Here is a 23706-nt window from a genome sequence, read left to right on the forward strand (position 1 = left end):
ATCCACGTCTACAAAGGGGCGGTGATCTTCCCCTAAGCTGAGATATCGCCGAACATCTAGAAGTCTGCCTGATCTCCAGACTGTCCTATCTTAATGCATGAATACACAATCTGTAAACAAGCATAATTCTTCTAATGCAATGCCACATGATCTGTAAACAAAGCATAGCAAGATTTGTATACAATTCTATAAACAAATCTATAAACAATAATAATCATGTCTAGATATAAACAATGACACAAGTATGTGATTTTGGTTGGGAAACTCAAATGTAATCTCATTTGAGTCATGAATCCCCAAACAAAACATGTACTATACATTTCTTTACACAGTCGCTGTCACGATCGTGAAGATAAATCTGAAATGGAAATGTGGATATACACATTCTATTAATTCCCACTCAATTCAATCTATTTACAATTCACTAACGAGCTGGATATAATTCGACGGTATAACTACGCATTTATTTGATACCGATCGATCTAATTCTCAACATATATCCATAATCAATAACCACAACCCATAATCCTCCTCATAAGCACATGAGAGTATTCAAAATCTGCATATTCTATTTCTAAACATGCTGAAATTCATAGAACTTGCATATGATATCAGTTCTTCGATCCTTTTTCCAATATATCATGCTCAATACGCCAAGAACACAATATAGTTATCATAGTCCAATTTCCTCAACATCTAAAATCCGAACCATGCTGAAATTAAATGAAATTTACATCACTTTGTAGCCGTCGATGCAAGGATCAATAATCTAAACTCGGATTTAAAATCGAATAGCCAAATCTTGATAAATCTTACCTCAAAGCTTTGAAGAAGTTTGAGGGTTCTAAGGAAGCTCTCGGTTCTTTGGCTGGAAAATGCAGAATGAGTGAATCAGCACGAATTCATATATATACTATTCCATGTGTCACGTTAAGAAGAAAGGGTGAATTGCTCGCATGCAGCACCGCAGGTGCGGTACTGTAAGGAGCGCGGGTGCGCTATGGCTTCGGCAGAACTTTTTATTTTCCATAATGCGTAGACCGCGGGTGCGGTCATGTAACGACCGCGGGTGCGGTCTCAGCACCGCGGGTGCGGTCTTATTCTACCGCAGGTGCGGTGAAGCTACGGAATTTTTGGCCAACCTACTGTCCATGCACCGCGGGTGCGGTGTCTACAAGCACCGCGGGTGCGGTGTAGCTTCGAATTACTATGGAAAAATTCTATATTTCAAGCCAAACTTCTTCATCTCTTATTTCTTATCTTTATGCCCATTATTCATAGCATATCTATTCATTCAGAATGATCACTCGGTATTCTGGGCATTACATTTCTCCCCCCTCTAAGACATAAGTTCGTCCTGGAACTTGAAATCAATTAATTAAAGTATTTAAAACAGTATTACCATCTAAAACTGAATAAATACTTACATCATATAAATAGCTCGGGGTGTTTCTGCCTCTGTTTCCCAAGTTGCTTCCTCAATACCATGACGACTCCACTGAACTTTCACAAGTGGAATAGTCTTCGTTCTGAGTTGCTTATCTTTCCGATCAAGAATCTGTATCGGTTGTTCCACATAGCTCAAAGTCTGATCAAGTTCAGCTTCGTCAGGTTGAATAACATGAGAAACATCTGACATGTACTTACGCAACATTGATACATGAAAAACGTCATGTATTCCCGATAGAGAAGAAGGAAGTGCAAGTCGATAAGCTCGATCGCCAATCTTCTCAAGAATCTCGTAAGGACCAATGTATCGAGGAGATAGTTTTCCGCGTTTGCCAAATCGAACAACGCCTCTGAATGGAGAAATCTTTAAGAATACTCTATCTCCTGCCTCAAATACTAACGGTCTACGTCTGATATTGGCATACTTTGCTTGTCGATCTTGTGCTGTCTTCATCCTCTTCTGAATGAGTTTCACCTTCTTTGTCATGTCACGAATCATATCTGGCCCAAGTTCTGGTACATCTGAGATATCATCCCAATATAGCGGAGATCTGCACTTCTTGCCATACAAAGCTTCAAACGGTGCCATTTCAATGCTCGTCTGATAGCTGTTATTGTAAGAAAATTTGCAAAGAGGTAGAGAATCTTGCCAACTAATGCCAAAATCTAGCACGACGGCTCTCAACATATCCTCTAGAGTATGGATAGTCCGTTCTGACTGTCCGTCTGTCTGAGGATGATAAGCAGTACACAGGTGTAAAGTCGTACCTAAGGCCTGCTTTAAACTGTGCCAAAAGTGAGAAGTAAATCGTGGATCACGATCTGATACAATAGACTTCGGCACTCCATGAAATCTGACTACCTCTCGAATATAAATCTCCGCCATCTGATCCTGTCTATACGTCATTCTGTACGGAATGAAACAAGCAGATTTGGTCAATCTATCAATAATGACCCAAATCGCGTCACAGCCTTTCGATGATCGAGGTAACTTCGTCACGAAATCCATAGAAATGTGGTCTCATTTCCATTCAGGAATGGCTAAGCTTTGAAGTAAACCTCCAGGTTTCTTTCTTTCAGCTTTCACCTGTTGGCAGTTCAAACACTTAGACACAAATTCGGCAATGTCTGACTTCATTTGCTTCCACCAGAACTGTGTCTTCAAGTCATTATACATCTTCCTGCCACCCGGATGAATGCAGAACCGACTACAATGTGCCTCTGTCAGAATCTGCTGTCTCAAATCTGCAACATCTGGCACAACTAGACGGTTATTCACGTACAACACATGATCTCGTACCTGATATTCTGATACATGCCCTGATCTGACCATTTGAATCGATCTCTGCACATTCTGATCGGTTCTTTGTGCTTCCTTGATCCTCATAATCAAATTGGGCTCAACTTGGATCGTAAAAAGTCGTAGTGGCTTACTATCTGTATCAAATTCTAATCCAGATGTACAGCAATTTTCAACTAACTTGTTAACACCTATCATCGATAAGGACAAAGAACATACCTTACGACTCAAGGCATCTGCTGCTGCATTTGACTTCCCTGGATAATATTTGATTTCACAGTCAAAGTCTTTCAGAATATCTAGCCATCTACGCTGCCTCATATTCAGTTCTGATTGAGAAAATAGGTACTTTAAGCTCTTGTGATCGGAAAATATCTCAAATTTTTCGCCGTAGAGATAATGACGCCAAGTCTTTAATGCAAATACGATAGCCGCCAATTCCAGATCATGAATGGGGTATCGGATCTCGTGTGGCTTCAATTGTCTCGAGGCGTATGCGATCACATGGCCTCGCTGCATAAGAACACATCCCAAACCTCTATGAGAAGCATCACAATATACAACGAAATCACCCGTGCCTGAAGGTATCGTCAGTACTGGAGCACTGGTCAGCCTTTTCTTCAACTCTAGAAAGCTAGACTCGCACTCCTCTGACCAAACAAATGGTGCATTCTTTTGCGTCAATTGAGTTATTGGCTTTGCAATATTGGAGAAATCTTTGATAAATCTTCTATAGTATCCGGCTAAGCCCATGAAACTGCGTATTTCTGGTACAGAAGTCGGCCTCGACCAACTGATCACAGCTTCCACTTTACTCGGATCTACAGAAATACCATCTCCTGATAAGATATGTCCTAAGAAGACAACTCGATTCAACCAAAACTCACACTTTGATAATTTAGCATACAGTCGCTCGTTTCTCAACGTCTGCAAAACAATTCTGAGATGCTCTGTATGCTCATTTCTGTTCTTCGAATATACCAAAATATCATCGATGAAAACAATGACAAATTCATCCAAATATTTCTGAAACACTTGGTTCATCAAGCCCATAAATACCGCAGGAGCATTTGTTAAACCAAAAGGCATGATAATAAATTCGTAATGTCCATACCTGGATCGAAATGCTGTCTTTGGTATATCTACATCTCGAACTCTGAGTTGATGATACCCAGAACGCAAATCAATCTTAGAATAGACAGAGGATCCCTGCAACTGATCAAATAGATCGTCAATTCTAGGCAAAGGATATTTATTATTGATCGTTGCCTTATTCAGTTGCCGGTAGTCTATACATAATCGCATCAAACCATCTTTCTTTCGCACAAACAGCACCGGAGCGCCCCAAGGAGATACACTAGGTCTGATATATCCCTTGGCTAGAAGATCTTCTAATTGTGCTTTCAATTCTTTTAGTTCAATAGGTGCCATCCTATACGGAGCTCTCGAAATAGGAACGGTACCTGGTACAAGTTCAATGCTAAAATCTACCTCTCGAACCGGAGGTAATCCTGGGATTTCTTCTGGAAAAATATCTGGAAATTCCCGTACTACTGGCAGATCTGCCAATGCCGGGCTCGACTTCTGCATATCTACTGAAAGCGGACCGGTTACGGTGGCCGGAAACGCAACGGAAGTCAAAAATTTTAATTTCATGCAAGAAATTTTTCGGCCACCATGGTTTAGTGCAATATTTACAAAGAAAACACCATACATAGGATGTTTTAGAATTTACCTATCAATCTCAAGAGATTGATGAGTGGCACCAACTTTGTTGTAAACAACAAAGCTCTTCTTTGGATGAAAAATCTACAAGCTTCCACCTCCAAAATTAAGCCCACCACTAGCAAGGTAAAACCCCTCAAATATTGCACTAGAAATATTTGAGGATTTATCAATGAGAGGACTTTTATTCTCCAACACTTGAAGAACAAACGAGGAAAAATTTTGGGAGAGAAAAGGGAGCAAGTTTCGGCCAAGTGAGGGAATGGGAGTGTGTGGGAGACTAGCCTTGGTTTTGTGAAAAGTTGTCTCTCAAAAGTTGCATGCCTTTGAATTTTTTAATAAAAAGTAATCCACACCTCTTCACCTCCCAAGCATGCAAACCCTAGCATGTCTCACATATATCATATGGTTTCTAACACATTAAAAACCATGGACTAAATTTTTAATTATCTCAAACACATTTGAGATTAATTAAATACTACTTGAATTTATTCAAGTCCCACTAGTTAAATAATTATTTTAATTGAGCTTTACAAGACTCAATATAATTTAATTAATTCAACACTTGAATTATTTAATTATTTAGACTCTACTAGGTCCACTAGTGTTTAATTAATTCAACACTTGAATTAATTTAATTTAGTCCTCAATAATGTTTATGAAAATCACAATTTTCAACTACATTATTTACTTGGCCAAATTTTAATCTAAGGAACACTTCCATAAATTAAAATTTATATTTCTCTCATAGAAGTCATACTTCTATTTTCTTTACACTTATAAACACATTATAAGCCGTTCAACACATTGAACTATTTTACTTCTCATCGGGATTTACAAAGCTAATACTTGTGTGGCCCTCAATGGTTCATTGATACAACTAGCCGTGGGTTCACATCTCTATGTGATTCGGACTAAACATGTCCTTATTCGAGCATACCCCAATTGCTCCATTCTTACTTATCAACTCCTTGATAGTAAGAACGTCAGAACTCAAGTCTGATAGTACCCAACCAATCACGTTAAACGCCTAGCAGCATCGCTTACGTGATTCCCTAGGTATCACATGATAGTGCCTGCAAGAACCATTCAATTATGGTTAGCGTACAGTACGGTCCCTTCAACTCATATATCCCGACCGATTCGACAACCATTGGTTTATCGAGAGTTGTCAATGAATCGATACTATGTGTCATGTTGTGGTTGCATCGATGGTGTAATCTATGAAACTCCTTTCATAATTCCCACCATACTCTGATCAGAGATTTCAACCCACACATACATGAAAAACACATAGGATATCCATGCCCGTAGGTAAGCGGTGAATCCCCGGCTACAATGCATCGACTCCTATATGTTTCGCCGTAACACCCAATCTTGCCACCTGATGACCCCATAAGAGTCGGTAAACAAGTCAAAGTGAAACGCTAGCACATAGAGTCTCAATGTTGTCCCGGGTCATAAGGACTAATGGTGTACAACCATAAACTAGGACTTTTCCACTCGATAAGTGAGAACCACTTGGAAAGTCCTTTATAGAGGGTTGTTCAGTGCACTCTACCAGGAGCACCTATCTGCATGCTCGGACATCACAATGTCCCCTACCAATGAAACATGGTACTCACATCGCAGATACTAGTCTCTAACTCTAGCGGCCTTTATCCTTCTTAGTGGCGGCTGAATCGACTAGGAACGGTTTAGAATATACAGTATTCCAAATATGAGTTTCATGATACTCATCATATGAGCATCTCATATTCTTTCTACTATTTGTATATTCAAGGACTTTATCTTTGCAACTAGCATGGGTATAAAGATAAAGATGCGCCAAATTAATAAATTCAAATATTATTAAAATAAAGATCGTTTATACAAAGAGTTTCATCGTGAACAGTCGGCCAACACTTGGCTCGACATGCACCTACTCTAACAATCTCCCACTTGCACTAGAGCCAACTACCCATATACTTCAGACCCATTGATTCGCGATGCTTCTCGAACGATGGTCCTGGTAAAGGCTTAGTTAGTGGATCAGCAACATTATCTGCGGAGCCGACTTTGTCAATCACGACATCTCCTCTTTCCACGATCTCTCTGAGGATGTGGTACTTTCTCAATACGTGTTTGGACTTCTGATGAGACCTTGGCTCCTTCGCCTGAGCTATGGCTCCCGTGTTGTCGCACATCACCGGGATAGGAGCAACTTCATTTGGAATGACGCCCAACTCTTGGACGAAATTCCTAATCCAAACAACTTATTGGTCCTTCTCAAATACTTGAGGATGTCTTTCACAGCTTTCCAGTGTGGAAGACCAGGGTTGGATTGATATCTACTCACTACACTTAGTGCAAGTGCTACGTCAGGACGTGTAGATATCATCCCATACATGATACTACCAATAGCCGAAGCATACGGAATTCGTGTCATCGCCGCAATCTCTGCATCAGTCTTGGGAGACATAGACTTGGATAGGGACACGCCATGACACATTGGTAGATGTCCTCTCTTGGACTCATCTATCGAGAACGGCTTCACGATGGTATCAATGTATGTGGACTGGGTGAGACCAAGCAATCTTTTTGATCTATCTCTATAGATCTGTATTCCCAATACAAAAGATGCTTCACCCAAGTCCTGCATTGAGAACTTACTTGCTAACCATATCTTAGTTGATTGCAACATTCCTACATCATTCCCAATGAGTAGAATGTCATCAACATAAAGAACAAGGAATGTCACAGCACTCCCACTGACCTTCTTATATACACAGGGTTCCTCAGGATTCTTAGTAAAACCAAACTCTTTGATTGTACTATCGAATCTGAGGTTCCAACTCCTAGATGCCTGCTTAAGACCATAAATAGATCTTTGAAGTTTGCATACCACATGCTCACTTCCGATAGATGTAAACCCTTCAGGTTGAGACATGTAAATCTCTTCCTTAATATCCCCATTAAGGAAGGCTGTCTTAACATCCATCTGCCATATCTCATAGTCATACCATGCAGCTATGGCTAGCAAAATCCTAATGGACTTGAACATTGCAACTGGAGAAAAGGTTTCCTCATAGTCAATACCTTGTTTTTGAGTATACCCTTTTGCTACCAATCGCGCCTTGAAGGTCAATACCTTCCCATCCGCCTCAAGTTTCCTCTTGTAAATCCATTTACACCCTATGGGAAAAATTCTCTCAGGTGGATCCACGAGATTCCACACTTGGTTTGAATGCATGGAATTCATCTCAGATTTCATTGCTTCAAGCCATTTGGATGAATCGGCATCCGATAACGCTTCCTTGAAGGTCCTTGGATCACATCCAAGATCAGGCTCATCATGGCCCTCTTCAAGAAGCAGACCATACCTCACAGGTGGTCTCGAGACTCTCTCGGTTCTTCTAGGAGCTTGTATCTCCTCACTTGGCTCCTCGGGTGTGGGTTCTACAACTGTGGGTGTTTCTCGAACCTCTTCGAGTTCTATCATCTCTCCTTTTCTATCCAATAGAAATTCCTTTTCCAAAAAAGTTGCATTCCTAGAAACAAACACTTTTGTTTCTTTGGGATGATAGAAATAATATCCAGCTGAATTCTTTGGATATCCCAAAAAGTAACATAAAATGGATCGACCGTCCAATTTATCTCCCACTACCTGCTTCACATAAGCAGGGCACCCTCATATTCTAAAATAAGAATATTTAGGTGGCTTACCCATCCATATCTCATATGGTGTCTTATCAACTGCTTTTGTATGGACATTGTTCAACAACAGTGCCGCTGTCTCAAGCGCATATCCCCAAAAGGATGGCGGCAACTCCGTGAACCCCATCATAGACCGAACCATGTCCATCAAAGTTCGGTTACGACGCTCCGAAACACCATTCAACTGCGGTGTAGCGGGCGGAGTCCACTGCGAGAGAATCCCATTCTCTCTAAGATACTCTTGGAACTCGGCACTCAAGTACTCACCACCTCGATCCGATCGAAGTGTCTTGATGCTTCGTCCCAATTGTTTCTCTACTTCACTTCTGAATTCTTTGAACCTTTCAAAGGCTTCAGACTTGTATTTCATCAAATACACATACCCATACCTCGAAAAGTCATCGGTAAAGGTGATGAAGTAGGAATGTCCATGCTTAGTGGTGATGCTAAGTGGACCGCACACGTCGGTATGGATCAAATCCAATAACCCTTTGGCTCGCTCCGCATGGCCCTTAAAGGGAATTTTGGTCATCTTTCCTTTTAGACAGGATTCACAAGTCGTGAGAGCATTAATATCGGACATATCAAACATGCCAACTCCCACTAGCTTGTTCATCCTTCTTAGGGAAATATGACCTAATCGAGCATGCCATAATTGTGCCGAATTAAGAGTATCTTGTTTGCGCTTATTTGTTGTTGTTATCGTTTGGACATTGTTAAGTGGAATATCTTTTAATTTTAAGGTGCAGAGATTGTTTTCAAGTTCACCCGTACCAACTAAACATTCATTCTTGTAAATATTGCAAACACCTTTGCCAAATAAACTAGAAAATCCATCAATATCAAGCATAGAAATGGAAATAATGTTTTTAACCAAGTCTGGTACATACAAAACATCTCTCAAAACAAGCTTAAAATCATTGTTCAATATTAGATAAACATCTCCTACGGCTTTGGCAGCAACCCTTGCTCCATTGCCCATCCTCAGGAAGGTCTCACCCTCTCGGAGCCTCCTACTTCTTCCCATCACCTGCAAATCATTACAGAGATGTGAGCCAAAGCCGGTATCTAATAACCAAGAAGTAGAATTAATCGAGATATTTACTTCAATATAGAACATACCCTTGCCAGAACCCTTCTGCGCAAGATATTCCCTGCAGTTACGCCTCCAATGTCCAGGCTTCTTGCAGTGATGACTGATGTCAACTGTCTTCTCAGCCTTGGCTGGCGCGGCTGCCACTACGGGACTCGGAGTCTGCCTCTTCAAGGGCTCGCTCTTCTTGGGGCGCTTGAAAGAACGCTTCTTTCCCTTCCCAGGTGGACCGGTCTTCGTGCCAGATGAAGAGCCCACATAAAGAACCGACTTCTCCTTTTTGATGGTGGACTCAAAGGTCACAAGCATGTTCACCAACTCTTCAAGGCTGGGCTCGAGCTTGTTCATATTGAAGTTCATGACAAAAGGATCGAAAGAGCTAGACAGCGACAGCAACAGCACATCCGTGGTCAACTCCGATGGCAAGATCAAATCCATGCCAACAAGCTTGTCCACGAGCCCAATCAACTTTAGGCCATGCTCATGGACCGAAGTCCCAATCTCGCATGCGTAAAGTGATGAGCTCCTTTACTGTGGCATGCCTCAAAGGCCGAGTCTGCTCACCGAAGAGCTCCTTGAGGTGCATATGAATGTCAGCAGCATTCTTAGCATCCTCGAATCGCCTTTGCAGCTCATCGTTCATCGAAGCCTGCATATAACACTTGGCCTTCAAGTCATGGTCGCACCAATCCTTGTAGGTCTGCAGTTCCTCGGGACTGCAGTTAGTCGGAGCCTCATCAGGGGGCGACTCAGTCAGTGTGTATGCGATTTTCTCCGAGTTCAAGACAATCTTTAGATTTCTTAGCCAAGTGATATAGTTAGGTCCGGTTAGAACGTGTTTTTCGAGAATAACGGAAAACGGGTTGCGAATTGATGACATTGTAAAATATTTGTACTAAAAAGTAAAACAGATAAAATATCGCTCCCACTGTTTTGACATTTTCACTACCCTCTAGTGAAAACGGGAAACTCCTTTCCTCAGTAGGTACGTAAGGTCCAATTAGCGAATTATGATCCCGATTATACAGCCAATCACAATTCCTAAAAGGTAGTTTCCCAATTGCATCACAATGCAACCCTTCTCGTAAACTTTTGTCTCACGTTTGATTAGGACCCATTATAGACGTCGTTCATCTTTACGTGTCAAGCCTTACCCATCGATGTTGAACCTTAATGGACGGTCGCCACGAGTTCCCTCAATTATCTGAGCCGAAGTCATGGGAGTTCCACGTAGTTCACATCACCATGTCAATGAATGTCACAGCTTTCCGGCACTAAGGGCCCCCCAATAAAATGAGCCGAGCCCCGAGTACGGGTAGCGTTCATCATGCACCCATTGTCGATGGAAGACAAGGAAATTATAACCAAATTTATAATTCCTCTTTTCGGACTTGATATTAATTTTGAATCTTATTCAAAATGAGGCTTTTTTAATTTCGAAAGGTCTCATCATTAATTTTATTTTAAAAGCTCGCCATGTTTGATCGTATGTTTGCCGGATTCATGCAACTTTGTTATTATAATAATAATAACGCACATACTCATTATTTATAACATATCATGCATATATTATAAATAGAAAACAGTACAAGGATGATCAATTGCCCCAATACTAATGGCCCGTGTGAGCTAAACACGGGCCTAGGTCCAATCCTAGAGTAAATGCAAGAGATGCAATGCAACTAAATTATTACATTAGCATCCAATATTACATGTCTTCTGAAACGTCCTGCCCTTTTTATTGCTTTAAAAGTACTAGAATTTTTTTTTTTTTCTTACTCTCACTAGCATCGGCCGAACCACCAAAAATTTCATAAAATATTTTGGACATCATTTTAAAATAAAGCAACCTACTATTTATTTGAGAAATACAGCCCATACTATAATCTCTCAAAACATAAATAAAAAGTCATTAAATAACTTTAACATAACTTAAAAATAATAAATCACAACTAGTACGGAAAACTAGCGTCGGTCCTCGGGTTATGTGCACCTTCAGTCCAGCAAAGTCAACCATCAAGACCTCCATTATCGTATTCATAATCAATAGCACCTGCATCAATCACACCTAGTGAGTCTAAAGACTCAACACGTCATATTCTTGATAACGAGTAATACGTAATACAATTAACATATAACAGTGAAAAATACTTGTACTTAAAATATCATTTTCATGAAGATGCATAAACTTTAAGCATAAACGTTTTTGTAAACATTTTCATGATGCATAAATACATTTTCATAAAAACATAAACATATTCATATTCGTATTCGTATTCATATTCATATGCATATCCATATTCGTATCCATATTCGTATTCGTATTCATGTTCATGTTCGTGTTTGTTGAATTCAGATCGTGATTGTGACTCGTATTCTTAAACGTATTGGGCGATGAATCCATCTACATGTAACCACAGTACTGGGCGGCGGGGGACACCAGCAACACTCTCACCGGTCAACTGGGCCCTGGCCTACGTATTAACATATCATGGCATCGAAAATACGATCGTCGGGGCTCCCTCTAGGGGCCTTTTCCCATAAATGGGCTCCCTCTGGGCCTTCTCCCCTCACGACATCTCCAATCATATTCATCATATTCGTATTCGTATTCGTATCAACGGAAACACGATCGTCGGGCTCCCACTGGGACCATAACCCTCACGATATTTCCAACATATTGCAGTAGTCACAATCCCTTCACGTCCTTCAACATGTTATCATCACTTAATAAAAACATGCATATATATCATTTTTATTTTGAAACCAAGCATGCAACAGTGTCTTTCAAATGCCCATATATAAATCATAACAATCATAGACATTTAAAAATCATAACTTAACATATTAAATATCATAAACATCTATGAACATTTTTAAAATAAATATTTTAACTTCATAAACGTTTAAAATAAACATTTAAATCATAAACATTTAAAAATAAACGTTTTAGCATATTAAATCATAAAACATTAAACATATTAATGTCTTAAAAATCCATAAACATTTAAAATTGACATATTAACATATAAACATCCATAATCATTGAAAATAATCATATTAACATATAAAACAGCTAATAGGGCACTGCCATGACGTTTACTAATTTTTTAGGTGTAAAATGACCGTTTTACCCCTGGACGTATAATTTCTCGTTTTTGATATTTTCTTAATTTCATTGACTCTAAAATGTCCCAAATAATTATTTAAGCCTACATGAATTTTCTCATATTTTTATTTAGCATAAATCGAGAACTTTTAAATTAATCTTTAAATGTGACGTATTAATGCGTTTTAATCCCCGAATTAAACCAAACCTTAATATAAAATTCCCAAATTAAAAACTTAGACTTATTATAATTATTTAAGCTTAAAAATAATTTTTCATAATTTTATAAAGCTTAAACTAGACTTTTCAATTAACTCGTTAATTAGTGTTTCGTGCGGCGATTAAATTCCGAATAAATCCAAAACTCGTTATTGTGATCCCAAATTTTTAACATAACCTTTTTATGATTTATTCTACCCATCCAAGTCATGAGCCACCCCCGTGGACCCTTGGATCAAATTTTCCTTCTTATTTTCGAAATATGACCCTTCGACGAACACACCGAGCCATCTCCCAATTTACTCGAGCCACGCCCGAGCCACCTCGAGCCAAACCCTAGCCAACCCTCCTAGGCACCCTCCTGACCAAGCCCAAGCCCCTGACCAGCCCCTTAAACCCTCGAAAAGTCTGCTGTCATTTGGACCCGATTGCATGTGTGTGTGAGTGAGTCTCCTTGTATGTCTAGGACTCCTAATGGGACTAGGATTCTACCATCTGAGCCACCACCGAGCCCAGCACACCCTAAACGACCCTAGCCCACGCCCAGACCAAGCCCAGACCGACCCATGTCCTGAAACCAGCACCCCATGCACCAGAATCAGAAAAGCACATGCACGCTCAAACTTTCTGTCGTGCACTTTCCTCTCGTGCCTTGGACCAGCAGCCAACCCATCCGTCCCAGCCCCTGGCCCGACCATTGTGCACCTTCTTAGGAACCTAAGGACCTAGCCTAGACCAGCCCCAAGACCCCTGGCCGTGCCCCTCTCTTCCCTGCACCAGCACCCCTGCGATGTTCTTAATTGTTCTCGGGTGGAGTCCTTGTTGATAAGGACTCCTCCTAGCCCATGATTTCCGAGTCCTAGCGTGGCTAGGACTCTTCCATGACTCAAACCATGACCCTGCCCTAACCCCAGACGAACCATGCAAGGTCTAGCCTCTTATTCCCCAACAACCGAGCCCTCACAGTACACAACCCATGTTCTTTTCCTTCTTCACTTTTCTGTTTTGTTTGGTGCAGCGTTTTGTTGCTTTTATGTGTTATTCTAGACCTTTAAACTTGTGGAAATACATGCTTATTCATATCCTAATTCATGGCAGCCCCTTGAACATCAAATAAACATGATTTTGGATGAAAATACAAGCTTTAAAATTGACATATGCCACAAAAACGAAAATTGTTTCATGATGCATTTGTTTTTCATGAAAATCCAATTAAATAAAATACTATGGTGTGATAGATGAGTAAAAAAAGAATTATGGCGTGCCTTTGCGTTTTAAACGCACGAAAAACGTTGGCGATTGAAGAACGGCGACGACGAGACGATGGCTTGCTTTTCCTCTTGAATTTTTCTTCAAACTATCTCTAAATTTTGTGATGTGTGTGCCGTGTATGATGAGGGTATTTGGGGAGTGTTTCTGAATTTTAAAAGAGTGAGGCGTGTAACAATGAGGGTTTGGGGTGGGTTTTTGAGTATTAAATACTTAATTAAGTTATCAATTAAGCTTAGGCCCATTAGAGGTTAATTAGGCCCATTAGTGCTTAATTAGAATTTAATTGAAATATTAAAAATAATTTTGTTTAATAAAGTTTGTAAATTTATTAGCCGGGTTGTCAAAACGTTCGTATTTTTGTTGAAAAACCAACACCGATAAAAATTACGTCCCGGCGTATAAAATCACCTCAAAACCCCATATTTTTTTAAAAATAAGAAAAATCACCACCCTTATTATAAATAATTAAGAACAATTATTTTATAAAAACATTTTCTATTTTTTCAGCTCTCGGTCTCCGTTCATCGATCGCAACTCGAATAACATTTTAAAAATATATTTTTAATGCAATCATGTAGAAAATATATTTTAAATATGCAAGTATGCACAACATAATTAATTTATGCAATTAAAACATATAATTAAAATACAAAGAATTTAATAATTGCATGCATGTGGTTTGCGTAGACTTTAAAATTTTCGGGGCGTTACAATCTTCCCCTCTTAAATTGAATTTCGTCCTCGAAATTCGCTTATCCTAAATAACCCAAAGTTTAGACTTAGTTCTAGTATCCCAAAAATTCACGTGTCCGCTGTGCTACTCTAATCAAACTTAATTTCTAGGATGTCCTTACGTCTCCTCGATCCCAATTAAATTTTTACTTCTAAATCCTTATTTGCAAATCGCAACTTAAAAAGACCCAAATGACTTAGTGCTATTACTATTTTAACCTCGAATTTCAATTTTTCTTACGATTCCCAATAAAAATATGGATGACCATACTTATCATATATTATTTTCCTTAATTTATACCCAAAACTTTCGTCAACTTATCATATTTCAATCTTAAAATCTCAAACACATCTGCTAACGCTTAGATTTTCAAGCCTAGTATCGATTTATCCTTAAAAACCCTTGATTAGCATTCCTTACAACCTTATAACCAAATTATCCCAAGGTTTAAAATATTCTTAAAAATCTAAATCCTCAAAATTATTATGTATTAAACCATCAAATTTTCGCTTATTGCTAAACTAGTCCCCAAATTCCTTAACAATTGCAAAATCAATTCTTAATTTCCTCAAAATTATCTTAATTGATCCTTAATTTCAAAAATCCTACGGTTAACCCATAAATTCTCGGTATTCTTAATTTTCTTTCTACAAGTTTCCCATATCGAAATTTCAAAAATTTTAAACTTATTAACCCAAAATCAATTCCTCTATGCAATCTTACCTTTCATCAAACTTAAAAATCCCAATCTATACATTTTCTTATTCCAAAATCGTTTTAAATCCTCAAATCATTATTCCTTACATCTAATTCTCAAATATTAATTCGACTAATAACCATGAATCATAATATTTTCTTAGAAAATGTACATGTCCCAAAACATTCATAATATTCATGATTAACTTATAGCTCAAAAAGTAAAACGTCAATGCTAAAACCCAAAAAAATTAACATCGTCCAATTCCACCACAAAGCAAACATGCGTTAAAATAAAATAATTTTCTTATTTTATATCGTACCACGTATTAAAATTCTAAAGCATATAAATCATATATCCTCATAATGATATTAAACATGTGACGTAAACGTTTAATTCATGTACTTATGCAGGTAACAACATATTGAATCACATAAAGCAAGTAAAAACTTACAACTTTGAGGCTTGACGACTGATCTTCCCGGCGCTGATGGTGGCACAACCCTTTACAGGAACCTGGCTCTGATACCAACTGAAACGTCCTGCCCTTTTTATTGCTTTAAAAGTACTAGCAATTTTTTTTTTTCTTACTCTCACTAGCATCGGCCGAACCACCAAAAATTTCATAAAATATTTTGGACATCATTTTAAAATAAAGCAACCTACTATTTATTTGAGAAATACAGCCCATACTATAATCTCTCAAAACATAAATAAAAAGTCATTAAATAACTTTAACATAACTTAAAAATAATAAATCACAACTAGTGCGGAAAACTAGCGTCGGTCCTAGGGTTATATGCACCTTCAGTCCAGCAAAGTCAACCATCAAGACCTCCATTATCGTATTCATAATCAATAGCACCTGCATCAATCACACCTAGTGAGTCTAAAGACTCAACACGTCATATTCTTGATAACGAGTAATACGTAATACAATTAACATATAACAGTGAAAAATACTTGTACTTAAAATATCATTTTCATGAAGATGCATAAACTTTAAGCATAAACGTTTTTGTAAACATTTTCATGATGCATAAAAACATTTTCATAAAAACATAAACATATTCATATTCGTATTCGTATTCATATTCATATGCATATCCATATTCGTATCCATATTCGTATTCGTATTCATGTTCATGTTCGTGTTTGTTGAATTCAGATCGTGATTGTGACTCGTATTCTTAAACGTATTGGGCGATGGATCCATCTACATGTAACCACAGTACTGGGCGGCGGGGGACACCAGCAACACTCTCACCGATCAACTGGGCCCTGGCCTACGTATTAACATATCATGGCATCGGAAATACGATCGTCGGGGCTCCCTCTGGGGCCTTTTCCCATAAATGGGCTCCCTCTGGGGCCTTCTCCCCTCACGACATCTCCAATCATATTCATCATATTCGTATTCGTATTCGTATCAACGGAAACACGATCGTCGGGCTCCCACTGGGACCATAACCCTCACGATATTTCCAACATATTGCAGTAGTCACAATCTCTTCACGTCCTTCAACATGTTATCATCACTTAATAAAAACATGCATATATATCATTTTTATTTTGAAACCAAGCATGCAACGTGTCTTTCAAATGCCCATATATAAATCATAACAATCATAGACATTTAAAAATCATAACTTAACATATTAAATATCATAAACATCTATGAACATTTTTAAAATAAATATTTTAACTTCATAAACGTTTAAAATAAACATTTAAATCATAAACATTTAAAAATAAACGTTTTAGCATATTAAATCATAAAACATTAAACATATTAATGTCTTAAAAATCCATAAACATTTAAAATTGAAATATTAACATATAAACATCCATAATCATTGAAAATAATCATATTAACATATAAAACAGCTAATAGGGCACTGCCATGACGTTTACTAATTTTTAGGTGTAAAATGACCGTTTTACCCCTGGACGTATAATTTCTCGTTTTTGATATTTTCTTAATTTCATTGACTCTAAAATGTCTCAAATAATTATTTAAGCCTACATGAATTTTCTCATATTTTTATTTAGCATAAATCGAGAACTTTTAAATTAATCTTTAAATGTGACGTATTAATGCGTTTTAATCCCCGAATTAAACCAAACCTTAATATAAAATTCCCAAATTAAAAACTTAGACTTATTATAATTATTTAAGCTTAAAAATAATTTTTCATAATTTTATAAAGCTTAAAACTAGACTTTTCAATTAACTCGTTAATTAGTGTTTCGTGCGGCGATTAAATTCCGAATAAATCCAAACTCGTTATTGTGATCCCAAATTTTTAACATAACCTTTTTATGATTTATTCTACCCATCCAAGTCATGAGCCACCCCCGTGGACCCTTGGATCAAATTTTCCTTCTTATTTTCGAAATATGACCCTTCGACGAACACACCGAGCCATCTCCCAATTTACTCGAGCCACGCCCGAGCCACCTCGAGCCAAACCCTAGCCAACCCTCCTAGGCACCCTCCTGACCAAGCCCAAGCCCCTGACCAGCCCCTTAAACCCTCGAAAAGTCTGCTGTCATTTGGACCCGATTGCATGTGTGTGTGAGTGAGTCTCCTTGTATGTCTAGGACTCCTAATGGGACTAGGATTCTACCATCTGAGCCACCACTGAGCCCAGCACACCCTAAACGACCCTAGCCCACGCCCAGACCAAGCCCAGACCGACCCATGTCCTGAAACCAGCACCCCATGCACCAGAATCAGAAAAGCACATGCACGCTCAAACTTTCTGTCGTGCACTTTCCTCTCGTGCCTTGGACCAGCAGCCTACCCATCCGTCCCAGCCCCTGGCCCGACCATTGTGCACCTTCTTAGGAACCTAAGGACCTAGCCTAGACCAGCCCCAAGACCCCTGGCCGTGCCCCTCTCTTCCCTGCACCAGCACCCCTGCGCTGTTCTTAATTGTTCTCGGGTGGAGTCCTTGTTGATAAGGACTCCTCCTAGCCCATGATTTCCGAGTCCTAGCGTGGCTAGGACTCTTCCATGACTCAAACCATGACCCTGCACTAACCCCAGACGAACCATGCAAGGTCTAGCCTCTTATTCCGCAACAACCGAGCCCTCACAGTACACAACCCATGTTCTTTTCCTTCTTCACTTTTCTGTTTTGTTTGGTGCAGCGTTTTGTTGCTTTTATGTGTTATTCTAGACCTTTAAACTTGTGGAAATACATGCTTATTCATATCCTAATTCATGGCAGCCCCTTGAACATCAAATAAACATGATTTTGGATGAAAATACAAGCTTTAAAATTGACATATGTCACAAAAACGAAAATTGTTTCATGATGCATTTGTTTTTCATGAAAATCCAATTAAATAAAATACTATGGTGTGATAGATGAGTAAAAAAAGAATTATGGCGTGCCTTTGCGTTTTAAACGCACGAAAAACGTTGGCGATTGAAGAACGGCGACGACGAGACGATGGCTTGCTTTTCCTCTTGAATTTTTCTTCAAACTATCTCTAAATTTTGTGATGTGTGTGCCGTGTATGATGAGGGTATTTGGGGAGTGTTTCTGAATTTTAAAAGAGTGAGGCGTGTAACAATGAGGGTTTGGGGTGGGTTTTTGAGTATTAAATACTTAATTAAGTTATCAATTAAGCTTAGGCCCATTAGAGGTTAATTAGGCCCATTAGTGCTTAATTAGAATTTAATTGAAATATTAAAAATAATTTTGTTTAATAAAGTTTGTAAATTTATTAGCCGGGTTGTCAAAACGTTCGTATTTTGTTGAAAAACCAACACCGATAAAAATTACGTCCCGGCGTATAAAATCACCTCAAAACCCCATATTTTTTTAAAAATAAGAAAAATCACCACCCTTATTATAAATAATTAAGAACAATTATTTTATAAAAACATTTTCTATTTTTTCAGCTCTCGGTCTCCGTTCATCGATCGCAACTCGAATAACATTTTAAAAATATATTTTTAATGCAATCATGTAGAAAATATATTTTAAATATGCAAGTATGCACAACATAATTAATTTATGCAATTAAAACATATAATTAAAATACAAAGAATTTAATAATTGCATGCATGTGATTTGCGTGGACTTTAAAATTTTCGGGGCGTTACATCTTCGATCTTCATAATCACCAAGGCCACCATCTTCCAATCTTGATCTTCCACTATTCTAATATTTACAATTAAATATCCATGGCACATAGGGATACATCTCATGGGGTGGGAACGGGCCATAAACCAAGCCCACTTTAAATTGATAATTATTACAATCATTCAACACAAATATCCTAGCATACACCTAGCAAATTGGGCTTGGGCTTTTGATCATCCTTCATGCATAATATCACATATCATACACCATCAATTAATTATCACTATAATTAATTGATTCAATATTATATATCTTGATCCAATCACTAACCGCCACAATTATAAATTAAATTAACAAAGTATACAAACACCTTTGTCTACTTCAAATTAATTTATTTATAATCGAATTTCTTGTAAATCACAATTTACTATAAATAATTAAAGTCCAACTTCAATTATTTATTTTATGAGAAAATATGTGCAACAATTGTAAATTTAAACTTAAGGGCCCAAAAACCATTTTTCACCAAAAATATTTTGGCCCATTTAAATTTCACAAATTATGTTGTCCATCCAATGGCCCAACATCTCAAGGCCCATGACACTAAGATTCTCCAAAACACTTTTGGAAATCCTAGCCGTCATCGCCGTCGCCGGAGCTCCGTCACCGGATTCCGGCGACATACAAAATTTTTTTTTTTATTTTAAAAAAGTAGTATTTCGGGCAGCCCCTTGGGCTGCCCCTCGGCTGCACGAAATTTTCGGGCAGCCCCTCGGCTGCCCGAAAAATATTTTTTTTCTTTGTTTCTTCAAATTTTCGGCCCTTTGAATTTCCTTGCAAAAATATTTCTCAAGCGGTTAGAAATCGATCTCAATACAATATTACGTAAATATAACACAAAAACCGTAACCTTAGCTCTGATACCACTTGAAAGCGGACCGGTTACGGTGGCCGGAAACGCAACGGAAGTCAAAAATTTTAATTTCATGCAAGAAATTTTTCGGCCACCATGGTTTAGTGCAATATTTACAAAGAAAACACCATACATAGGATGTTTTAGAATTTACCTATCAATCTCAAGAGATTGATGAGTGGCACCAACTTTGTTGTAAACAACAAAGCTCTTCTTTGGATGAAAAATCTACAAGCTTCCACCTCCAAAATTAAGCCCACCACTAGCAAGGTAAAACCCCTCAAATATTGCACTAGAAATATTTGAGGATTTATCAATGAGAGGACTTTTATTCTCCAACACTTGAAGAACAAACGAGGAAAAATTTTGGGAGAGAAAAGGGAGCAAGTTTCGGCCAAGTGAGGGAATGGGAGTGTGTGGGAGACTAGCCTTGGTTTTGTGAAAAGTTGTCTCTCAAAAGTTGCATGCCTTTGAATTTTTTAATAAAAAGTAATCCACACCTCTTCACCTCCCAAGCATGCAAACCCTAGCATGTCTCACATATATCATATGGTTTCTAACACATTAAAAACCATGGACTAAATTTTTAATTATCTCAAACACATTTGAGATTAATTAAATACTACTTGAATTTATTCAAGTCCCACTAGTTAAATAATTATTTTAATTGAGCTCTACAAGACTCAATATAATTTAATTAATTCAACACTTGAATTATTTAATTATTTAGACTCTACTAGGTCCACTAGTGTTTAATTAATTCAACACTTGAATTAATTTAATTTAGTCCTCAATAATGTTTATGAAAATCACAATTTTCAACTACATTATTTACTTGCCAAATTTTAATCTAAGGAACACTTCTATAAATTAAAATTTATATTTCTCTCATAGAAGTCATACTTCTATTTTTCTTTACACTTATAAACACATTTATAAGCCGTTCAACACATTGAACTATTTTACTTCTCATCGGGATTTACAAAGCTAATACTTGTGTGGCCCTCAATGGTTCATGGATACAACTAGCCGTGGGTTCACATCTCTATGTGATTCGGACTAAACATGTCCTTATTCGAGCATACCCCAATTGCTCCATTCTTACTTATCAACTCCTTGATAGTAAGAACGTCAGAACTAAAGTCTGATAGTACCCAACCAATCACGTTAAACGCCTAGCAGCATCGCTTACGTGATTCCCTAGGTATCACATGATAGTGCCTGCAAGAACCATTCAATTATGGTTAGCGTACAGTACGGTCCCTTCAACTCATATATCCCGACCGATTCGACAACCATTGGTTTATCGAGAGTTGTCAATGAATCGATACTATGTGTCATGTTGTGGTTGCATCGATGGTGTAATCTATGAAACCCCTTTCATAATTACCACCATACTCTGATCAGAGATTTCAACCCACACATACATGAAAAACACATAGGATATCCATGCCCGTAGGTAAGCGGTGAATCCCCGGCTACAATGCATCGACTCCTATATGTTTCGCCGTAACACCCAATCTTGCCACCTGATGACCCCATAAGAGTCGGTAAACAAGTCAAAGTGAAACGCTAGCACATAGAGTCTAAATGTTGTCCCGGGTCATAAGGACTAATGGTGTACAACCATAAACTAGGACTTTTCCACTCGATAAGTGAGAACCACTTGGAAAGTCCTTTATAGAGGGTTGTTCAGTGCACTCTACCAGGAGCACCTATCTGCATGCTCGGACATCACAATGTCCCCTACCAATGAAACATGGTACTCACATCGCAGATACTAGTCTCTAACTCGAGCGGCCTTTATCCTTCTTAGTGGCGGCTGAATCGACTAGGAACGGTTTAGAATATACACTATTCCAAATATGAGTTTCATGATACTCATCATATGAGCATCTCATATTCTTTCTACTATTTGTATATTCAAGGACTTTTTCTATGCAACTAGCATGGGTATAAAGATAAAGATGCGCCAAATTAATAAATTCAAATATTATTAAAATAAAGATCGTTTATACAAAGAGTTTCATCGTGAACAGTCGGCCAACACTTGGCTCGACGTGCACCTACTCTAACATCTACAGCATAAATAAAGAAACCATCTGCTCTTTTTTGTAACAATCTGTTCATAGTAAGAGCCGAAATCAAGGGAATCCGAGATCTGGAACCCTTCCCGTAGAATTTCCACTCGTCTGTCATCTCGGGTCTGAATCTGACAATCTTGTGGAAACAATCCACGGTAGCTCTGTACTTCGTTAGCATGTCAATACCCACTATACAATCAAAATCAGCTAGACCCAATACTATACAATCTAGGTCAATCTCATGCCCCTCAAACTGTAGAATGCAATGTTTAACCGTAGTTACAGATATCAATCCACTTCCCAACGGAGAATTAATAGATACAACTTCTACCAAAGACTCAACAGGCAATGAATGCAACAATGCAAATCTCTCTGAAATGAATGTATGCGATGCACCTGTATCTATCAAGATATAAGCAGGATAACCATAAAGAGAGCAGTTACCTGCTATAACATCATCTGGTGCATCTTGTGCTTGCTCTTCGGTCAATGCAAACACTTGGGCTTGTTGCCTCGGAGGTTGACTCACCGTCTGAGTACCTCGGCCTCTGGGTGGAGTCGGTGCTGGTGGAGGCTGAAAAGAGTGAACCGATGATGCCTGCCGCTCAAACTGAGGTACTGACCCGGATGCTCTTCCACTCTGGCCTTGCTGCACACCTCTCTGTGGACAGACTTTGGCAAAATGTCCCGGTTGCCTACAAATGTTACATCGGCCTGTAACTCCTTGGCACTGTTCAGTCGCATGCCTACCTCCACAAGAATTACAGTAGACACCTGAAGTCCTTGAACTTTGATCAAAACCAGTCTGTCTTGATCCGCTGGAGCTCGACGAACTGCTCCCAGGTCGCTTAAACTGTTTCCCCTTCGCCTTCAGCTGTTCCTTTCTGCCACTGCTACTACCGCCACTATCAAATCTTGGAGGAGGAGCTTGCACTGAAGGTTGTGGTGGTCTTGGCGCAGAAGCAACATATGGAGCACTCCGCTGTCTTATCAATCCTGCTTCTGCTCCTTTGGCCCGATTTAACGCATCTGCAAAATTATTTGGTCTCCCCGTGTTTACCAACGTAAAGATATCTGGATTTAAGCCATTGATAAATTGATCCGCCATGGCCTCGTCATTCCCTGAAACATGGGGTGCGAAACGAAGCAAGGAAGAGAATTTAGCAACATACTCTTCAATGTTCAGTTGCCATTGCCTCAAGTTTGCAAATTCAGCGCCTTTATCTTTACGGTAGGATACAGGAAAGAAACGCTGATAGAACTCCGTCTTGAACACTTTCCATGTAATTTCTGTACCACGTTGCTCTAGTGCTCTT

This window comes from Primulina eburnea, chromosome 6, assembly GCF_022965805.1.
Source record: "Primulina eburnea isolate SZY01 chromosome 6, ASM2296580v1, whole genome shotgun sequence".
Lineage (NCBI taxonomy): Eukaryota > Viridiplantae > Streptophyta > Magnoliopsida > Lamiales > Gesneriaceae > Primulina > Primulina eburnea.